The following is a 10,223-nucleotide window of genomic DNA, read 5'->3' as shown; positions in this document are numbered from 1 at the left end:
ATATATTTAGCAGGCGAAGCTCTGGCGATCCCAAGTTCCTCATAGAACTAGGGGTGTGGGGAGCGGGATGGCCCTAGATGGTCGGGCTAGTACCTTCATGGTGCTCTGTTAATGAAGCGCACTGGATCTATACCCGGCAAAGGACCATCAACATCGATAACACTCCCCAAAACATTTGTGAAGTGCCTTAATCGTTAATACAGCAACAACGTATCAATTCGGCCTCACGCCAGTTGATGGCCTTTTATCCCAAGCTAACTTCAGTCGTAAAGAACGCTTCCCTATTATTCTCCCAGGGTATTCAAAGTTCTGTCCACTGCTTCTCATTTTTCTCCAAAAATATTCCCTGAGCGATGTACTTACTCATTTCCCTTTCACAATACAGGTGTTAATTTTGCTGGACCATTTTCGGTTGAAACCTCCACACTACGTCGCGCTCCCCATTAATCCCTCCATATTCCCCTCATATGAGCGCTCTCCGTGAAGCTGCCGTCAAGAATTTCAAAATACACCTCACAAAGATCTCAAGAAATACTAAGTTAACCTTCGAAGAATTCATCACACTTCTCGTTTGCATCGAATCGGCTCTCAACTCAAGGCAGATCTGCCATTTTATGCGTGGTGCACCCCTGCTCTCTATGCCCGAGCCCAGCGCTGACAACCTGTCCCTCACACATAAGTGGCAAAAGTTGAGAGCCATTCACCAGCAATTTAGTACTCGATGTAAAAACGAGTATCTCAAGGAACTTCACAAAAGACATAAGTGGAAGCAACAATAACCCAATGTCAAGGAAGGAGATCTCGTGGTCACCAAAGATGACTTACTCCCCTTAAATGAATGGAGACTCGGACGCATTGTCAAACTCTACCCCGGTCGTGACAAAAACACCCGCGTATCTAACATTCGCACTCAGGTAGGAACTGTCCCGCGTAACCTAGTGAAATTATGCCTACTGACCGACGCGGAGATACCTACTTTGCATCCCGTCACGAATTAGACACTCCCTTCAACAGTCAAGATAGTAGGCACACGATCCCAATACCCGCAGTCACCCTCAACGTTAAAACCTCTTCAACAAGGCAGTGATAAAACCTCCCCTGTAACCCCCGGTACTTATGTACAATTTGCATGTGGACGGCAACCCTACCATTTCATAATTTGCTTTTTGTCCTTTTAAAGTTGTAAGCGGTAAAACCCCGCACTAATTGTTCTTCCCTTCACATACGTTGGTTTAGTTGTCTATAACTACCGCCGCGACCGCATCGCATTCTCTACATATAAGCACGAGTTGTCGTGTAAAGCTGAAGTTTAATAAAGGGAATATTATAAAGTTTTTATCAAACCACATGAAGTGACTTGGTTTCATTTATTCCTATATCCCCATTCAAAAAAAAAAAAAAAAACGCCTTTTTATGCACCCAAAATGTGTAAAACATGGTAGGTAACTATGAAACATACCTGTTTGAATTAGTAAACAATTAATTAGATGCCTATTTTGATGGCCAATGATTATTTCAATTGTTTTCCGAAAAAAGCAATTACTAATTGATTACCATTACTAAAAATTAAAAAAATCAGGATTTTTTCCGTTTATTGAAAAAAAATAAAAAATAATCAAAATAAATCAATATGATTCCTTTTGATTATTTTTGATTTTTTCGATTATTTTTGATTTAAAAAAATTTGTTTTTTTATTATTTTTGATTATTTTTCCGCTTTGTTGAAAGAAAAATTCTCGTTTGTTGCATGCACGGGATAATTTCTACATACAAGTACATTTTAGGATGCAATAGTAAATCGTAAGCGCTTATCGAGACGAATATATACCTGCAACATATAGGGTGAATGGTATATGAGCGTTGATCTAAACATATTCTCCGGTAAGTATACACACATGTGCATATTTTACTACACTCATTACATAAAATAATGTGGGATCGAAAACGGCGGTTTTCATTTAGCAACGATCCTTTATGGTTTCATCCTTAAGTCTGGTATATCCAAAATAAATATATCCACTATTTTGGATTACGTTATGGCTATGCACTGATTTTTTTGAACATACAAGTACATTCGTGGATGGAACGGTATATGGTGAGCGCTTATCTAGGCATATGGGTACATACATACCCACCTACAAATTATAGTGTATATAGATGTATCCGACGAATACCTTGCGGGCGAGTGCGTATTGTTTTACGACAAAACAATATGCTCAAACAATATGTATGAGTAATACTACTTAGGTTGATAGATTCACTTCCAACAGGAGCGATCCTCTAAGTTGTCATTCATCATCATGATCAGTTGTCTAACCAATGGTTGTTATATCCCAGATAAATTTATTAACATATGCCCATGTACATTACATTGAAACTTCTTTTTATTTCCTTATGATTACGTCTAGGATATTTCCTATAATGTTTTAAGTTTTGCATAGTGAGCCATATTTCTATTACTAACAATAGAAATTCCAAACTTATTTGCTTGCCTATCATACATTATTTTATCGTCATGGTTGGATATTTTCCAAGAATATATATATATACATTGTAAAAGTCTATAACGGCGGTCGACTGCTAATACATGTCCTAATAAACCTAGCTTGACCTCAGTATTAATTATCCGAAGGCAGAAAACAAAAATTTTGATTCGTTCAAAAGATATTAACGGAAAAAAATGCTTATTTATTTATGATAAAGCTCTCTAAAAGTGTGGGACGAAGAATACTCACATAGTGGCGATCAGGGCCGTAGAGAGAAAATCCGGGCCCGGAACTAAACAGTTTACGGGCCCCCTATAAAAAATCCACTATTACATTTCATTAACTTAAATTAATGACGTCTCATTCATGAATCATTACACTGCGTTACAAAAACGAGCTTTAGTTCTGTCCTATGAACCAAATATACTTATATACTTTTTCGGAAAGGGGACAAAAATAAAAATACACGTGTATCGGCGATTTTCATGTACACGTCAGATTTTTTTTTTTATGTATAAAGTACTAGCTTATTCCCGTGGGTTTTACCCCACATTTCTATAAAAATATGCGGGCTACGCGTAACTGGCCATGGGTAAAACAGGAGTTGGTAAGATTGACTTCTGCTACAGCTAATGGCTGTTGTTGTATGACATATTCATATTTGTAACAGGATTCCCCTCTCGTAGATGAGGTTGACAATTGAGTTGCAGAAGCCCTGAAGCTATAAAGGTTTGTATTGCGCTCATCAATCCCTTGATTCGCGGCTAATGATCGTCCTTGAGCTTCGTTGATAGGGATAGGAAATTTGAGTCATTTCAAATTGGAAAGACAAATCTAATGGAATCGAATGGAATTGCTTCAATGACATTCTTTTTGCTCTTACATCGATTAATATCAAATTAAACAGAAATGATTTTTTCCGGTGCCTCCAGGCATATCCAAAAATACCAACCCTGAAGATAACATAAAAGAAAACTAAAGGAATAACAGCCAAACCCAACTCTGAAATCAAACTTTACGTGTTGAAATAACCTAAGTTTTTAAGGCAGCCATAGTTCGGAAAGTCCCATTTGTCTTGTTATTTTTTCAATTCCATATATTAGTGGTGCTGTTAGGATTTAACGTCATATAGCTCCTTACCAATTTTCATTAGTCCATTTGTATGGTAGGTGCCACCCCCTTTTTTATATTGAAGTTATGTTTAGCTTATGACCATCTTTGGAAGGTTTCTAGTGGGTGATTTAAACTTAGTTGTGATCGGCCGATCCGTTTAGGGCGCAACCCGATTTATACCTACATACAAACAATCATAATTTTAACTTTATATATATGTGGGAGATGTTTCTTACCACTGTTCAATTTAGTGTTCTTGCCTGACGAAACACTTATGAAGATAATTTTCCGGTAAATAAAAAAGTCGGTTTAATATTGATAACCTTAACTTTAATTACTTGAAAGTTTTCTTTAAAGGAAAATTAGCGCGTGTTCTACAGCTTGAGTACAAAAATCGTATGATCAAAAAATGTTCAGTTTTGCCAACTGTAAGCTTACAAAAACAATGAACATTGTAGAAAGAGAATGTCAAAATATAATAATGTAATATTTATACAGAAGTTTTCACAGGGTGCCCCACAGTACTCCGCCACCAGACGAAAGCTACCTGTTTCGTTGAGGAAGATTAATCTGGCGACCAGTGCGGGTGGTTTTCGTCTGAACGCTCTTGCTACTATCCTGTACAGGTTGTCCTTTTTCAGAATTAGTTGAAGTTTCGATGTTTTCTTGTGGCTGCTGATTGGTTTCAGAGTGAGTTGGCGGTTCTATATGTTTTTGCGGCGTTTGGTTTATCTCAGGATGAGCTGGCGTTTCGAGATCGGTGTTTGTTAAAAAAGCAGGTTTAAGTCGATCAATGCTAATATTGCTAGGGTGGCCTTTGATGATGACCGTAAAGTATTTTGGATATTTGCGTGTAACAGCGTAAGGACCATCGTAAGGATGTGTCAACGAAGGGTGTATGGAGTAATTTCTGACGAAAACGTGTGTTGAGCTCAGCAGTTTCGGTGAAACGAACGTTGCTGGTGGCGAATGATAGGCGGTTTCCGTTGGCCTTAGCTTTTCCATAGCTTGGCGAAATTTTGCAACCGATTCGCTGGTCGGCACGGGTAATTTGGTCGTTTGAAAAAAATCGCCTGGAATTCTGAGCGTCGTTCCATATCCATATACGAGTTCTGCTGGCGATGCACCAATATCGGGTTTATATGCTACTCTGAGACCGAGTAAGATCGTTGGAAGAAAATGTGTCCATTTGTCAGGGTCGTGACAGAGGATGGCAGTTTTAAACGTTCTATGCCAACGTTCTATGAGACCATTGGATTGGGGGTGATACGGCGTAGTACGAAGATGATTGGCCCCGATTGTAGAAACCAGTTCTTTGAAAACGGCTGACTCAAACTGTCTACCTCGGTCAGATGTGATGCGTTCTGGTACACCAAATCTGGAGATCCAATGTGTAGTCAATGCTTTAGCGATAGTTTCAGCTGTCATATCTGGGATTGGTATCGCTTCTGGCCATCTCGTGTAGCGGTCTATTACGGTGAGACAGTATCGCTGCCCGTCGCATAGCGGAAAAGGTCCAACGATGTCGATATTTATGTGCGAAAATCTATTTTGTAGCAATGCGTATTTCTCAGGTGATGATTTCGTATGTCGCTGCACCTTCGACCGTTGACAAGTTTCACAACTACTAACAAAATTTGTTACATCCCTTTTAATACCTTTCCAAACAAATCTAGACGTCATTAGCTTGGTTGTGGTGCGAACGCCGGGGTGCGATAGGCTGTGGATTTTCGTAAGTATTTGCGTTCTGAATTCTTTCGGAATATACGGGCGCACACGCGATGTGCTAGTGTCGCAAATCAGCTTCACATTCGTATCTGGAAGTATGAAAGGCTTTAGAATAAGTGAGGTTTTTGAATTTGTACCTAATTGCAAAAGGTGTTGGAGTTCATCATCGTTTCGCTGCTCCTCTGCTACGCTTTTGTAGTCGATGGTGCCGTGAACTGATTGGATTCGCGAGAAGGCATCTGCTGCAATGTTGGGTTCGCCCTTTATATGCCGAATATCGGTAGTGAATTGCGCGATGTAATCAAGCTGTCGGACTCGGCGTGGAGCGGTTTTTTCTAGCCTTTGGGCAAAGGCGTACGTAAGTGGACGATGATCAGTGAGAATGTGACATCTTCTTCCTTCTATCATATATCGAAAATGTGAAACTGCCTGGTACATGGCAGTTAGCTCTCGGTCATAAGTAGAGTATTTGCACTGAGGTGGCGTCAATTTTTTTGAATAGAAAGCAAGAGGTTGATATTCACCGTTTACAATTTGATGCAACGCGGCACCGACTGCGAAATCCGAGGCGTCGATGTGCAAAGACAATTCGGCATCGTGGGATGGATGAAACAGCAGAGTTGCGTTTGCAAGCTCCTCTTTGCAACGTTGGGAAGCGGATTCAGCCTCTGATGTCCATGCAAGCAGCGTGTGGTCATTCTTCTTATTGCCTGAAATAAGGCTCTGTAAATATTTTTGATAGTCGACGGCATCTGGCAAAAATTTTCTGTAAAAATTTAGCATGGCAATAAAGCGCTTCAGATCTTTGGCCACTGCTGGTTTGGGGAACTCTAACAACGACGATACTTTTTCTGGCAAGGGTTTAATGCCTTGGGCATCGACAAGATGACCCAGAAATTTGATCTCAGCTTTACCAAATTCGCATTTAGAAAAGTTAATAGAGAGGTTGTTTTTGCATAAGCGTTGAAAGACTAAACGCAGATGCTGCCGGTGTTGCTCGATTGATTCGGACGCAACACATATGTCGTCAATGTAGGGAAATACGAAGTTAAGACCTCGTAGGACTTCGTCTATAAGGCGCTGAAATGTTTGTGCAGCGTTGCACAAACCGAAAGTCATGAACTGGAATTCGAACAATCCGAATGGAGTCGTGATTGCTGTTTTCGGAATATCATCAGGGTAAATTGGCACCTGATGGAATGCTTTTTGCAGGTCTATTTTAGAAAAAATTTGCTTACCTCGCAAAATGTTGGTAAAATCTGTCAGATGGCAATGGGTATCGATCCGGGAGTGTATGTGCGTTAAGCGCCCTGTAGCCGCCGCACGGCCTCCACGTACCATCACTCTTTTTCACCATATGTAGCGGACTTGACCAGTTGCTCCTAGATGGGCGACAAATACCTGCTTTTAATAAAAATTCAAATTCTGCTTTAGCAGCTTCTAGCTTGTCGGGCGAAAGGCGACGCGGTCTCGAAAATACTGGTTGTCCTGATGTCTCTATGCGATGAAACACTGTCGATGTTGTTTTGGATCCAAGCGGTGCTAACTTTGTGATGGACGGGAACTCTGATAAAATATTTGCGAATTCATTTCCTCCTATGAATGTTTTTACTAATGCTGCGGTGCACTTGTTCGATTCTCCTAGTGATGTCGAAAGAGATGTTAACTTATCTATAAATTTGTTTCGTCGCATATCGATAAGCAGATCATAAAATTTTATGAAATCGGCACCGACGTCTGCGACTAGGAATGACCACACAAAATCGCGGCGAAGGTCTAGGTCTAATCTAATTCGGTTTTCCCCTAGTACTTTTATAGCAGCACCGTTTGCTGCATACAATTTTGTGGCGGTTGGACGAATATCATATGACAATGTTGTTAGTGGGAGAATGGAAACGTCTGCTCCCGTATCGATGAGAAAAATTGTACTCGTTGTTTTATCTCTTACCTGGAGGCGAAAAACTTGGAGTTCGGTGACAGAACTTTCGCTACATTTCGTCACCTGCTTTTCAAATAAATCTTTAGCATCTGTTGTTATTGTTTGAACTGATCGTTGTCGGCGTCGGCAGGGACTGCGGCACTTGCGAGCATTAGTGCCATACTTCTGATGATACCAACATTCGGCATTGGCTGATGATGGGCTTCTGTTTCTAGCTTGTTGCGGCCGGCTCGTGCTTTTCGAGTTGTTGTACTTTGTCGGTGTTGATCGAGTTTGTGAGCGAGAACTTGATTTCGAACTGAGTCTCTCAACTCGCTTGGATAAGTCTTCTATTGCTGTACGAAGTTGATTTAATTCAGCTGCATCGGTTCGTACCTGCGCTACTTGCTGGGGAGCAACGGCATCAATTATTGAATCGGCTATCTTCGTGAATTCTGCTGCTGTGCCAGACGATGCAGCGATAACCGGCTGGGCAAAGGCTGGTAAACGTTTTGTCCAAAGTCCTTTAAGAGCAGCGTCGCCCAGGGTAGTGCCTGCCACTCGTTTCATCTCGAAATACAGCTCCGAAGGCTTTCTATCACCTAGTGGCAGTTCCGATAGTAGCCTATTGAGACGTCTCTGCTCACTATCGGCGAAATACTCAATGATTTTTGTCTTGACATATTCAAATTTGTCGCTCTGTGGCATGTCGGCGATGACTTGGGCCAATTGGCTAACCACAGTGGGGTCCAGTGCTGCAAAAACGGTTGCTGCTTTCTGCTTGTCTGATGTGATTCCAGAGGCTGTAAACCAAAAATCCATAGACGTAAACCACGCCTCTATGTTGGAACTAGACATTGCAGGGACAGGCAGCCGGGCGTAGATAACTGCGGCCTGCCTCTCATTTGGTTGCGTTTCTGCCGCATTTTGATTTTGTTGTTGTGGAAAGTTCGTCGGTGGTGAAGATATGCCGCTGTCGGAAGGCATTTTCAGTAATGTTAAACTTCTAAAAAAACGCGTGTTTCTTACAACGGGACTTGTGGCTGTACTCCGTTAGGGCATACTAGAGTGTACGTGTGTTGTAAATCAGGATCACGTCGGGGTCACCAGTGTGGGAGATGTTTCTTACCACTGTTCAATTTAGTGTTCTTGCCTGACGAAACACTTATGAAGATAATTTTCCGGTAAATAAAAAAGTCGGTTTAATATTGATAACCTTAACTTTAATTACTTGAAAGTTTTCTTTAAAGGAAAATTAGCGCGTGTTCTACAGCTTGAGTACAAAAATCGTATGATCAAAAAATGTTCAGTTTTGCTAACTGTAAGCTTACAAAAACAATGTACATTGTAGAAAGAGAATGCCAAAATATAATAATGTAATATTTATACAGAAGTTTTCACAGGGTGCCCCACATATATATACAGATAGAAGATGCGGATAGACTGAAGTTAACAAAAAATTTTAACGGCGGAAGAATACTAAACACCCAAAAGGAATAACAGACAAACAACTCTGTAGTCAAACTTTAGCTGTTATAATAACCTAAGTTTGTACGGCAGCCATAGTTCTGCAAAATCCCATTTGTAGGGAAGGTGCCACGTCCCCTTTTCGCCAATTCCACATTTTACTGCAGCTGTTAGGACTTAACCTCATATAGCTCCTTACCAATTTTCATTATCCTAACATTATTACTACATCCAGAGATATGCAGAATGAAAAATTCCATTTATATGGGAGGTGCCACTCCCCCTTCTCCCCCACCCCACATTTTCTTGGCGGTGTTAGGGATTGGACCTCATATAACTCCTTACTGAATTTCAATGTTCTAGCATGAATACCTTCAGTGTTATGAAGTACCAAATATTCATTTTACATGGGAGGTGCCACGCCCATTTTATATATCGATATTATTTTTAGCCTATGACCATCCTTGGAAGGTTTCTAGTGGGTTGTGCAAATTTGGTTGTGATCGGTCGATCCGTTTAGAACGCAACTCGATCTATACCTACATACATATATAATTTGAATTTTATATATATAGACTAGAAGACCCGGCAGACGTTGTCCTGCCCTAAATTTGGCCAATCTGCATTAATTTTAATAAGCTTTTTCCGTCTGAATCTGCCCTCCCACCTCTTCACTTTTTCCTAATCCTTTTATTCACTCCTCCCTCCGCCTTTTTCGCTTCATCTATCTCCATCTTCGTCTCATTCTATTTCTTTCTCAATCTCCTTCTCTCTTTTCTGTTTTCTCTTCTCTCAATTTCTTCTCATTATTCTGCATCCCTTATTGCCTGTCCCAGAAGGTGGTATGTATTTTATTCCAGTCCCAGTCCCAGTCCCACTCCGAGTCTCAGTCCCAGTCCTATGTAATGAACTAATCGCCTCATGCCTCCGTTGACTCCCTCATAGTGCACCATCTATGCAAAGAAGCTGGCCTCATTAACGTTTGTCTTTCCTGCCACAAACTTCTTCACATATACGAATGTGTAGCTTACTTTGCACTGTATTAGGGAACATCAGTTCTGCTTTGCGATAGCTCTCCGAGTGGGTATAGGGTTTAAGGAGCGGGTACTCTGTTTGCTACAGCCGGCTAGTCTACGGCGTATATGGGGGGGATCTTGCTCCTACACTGACTTTTACCTCGGTTGCTCATAAAAAAAAATCAAACAGAGATTTACAAAAAAAAATTTAAATTTAGAGGCCGTCGAAGGGTTAGGCTCATCTCAATCAAACAAATTCCCAAAGGAACGTGTCAAATTTACTACGGAAATAAATAAGTAATACGTTAACTAATACCTACCGCAACCTGCCACAAATTACATCGTTTGGGGTTCTTCCGGCAGAGGTGGAAGGCTAAGCTGTCGTTGCCCTTCCATCTACACCCACCCAACCTGCTAAAAGATTGGTAAACGTTTTTCTTTTAGCCCACACATACTCACCATTGCCCCTACCACAAATATCAAATAGAAGTTACA

The sequence above is a fragment of the Eurosta solidaginis genome, chromosome X, assembly GCF_040869045.1.
Source record: "Eurosta solidaginis isolate ZX-2024a chromosome X, ASM4086904v1, whole genome shotgun sequence".
Classification (NCBI taxonomy): Eukaryota; Metazoa; Arthropoda; class Insecta; order Diptera; family Tephritidae; genus Eurosta; species Eurosta solidaginis.
This window is presented reverse-complemented; position numbering follows the sequence as displayed.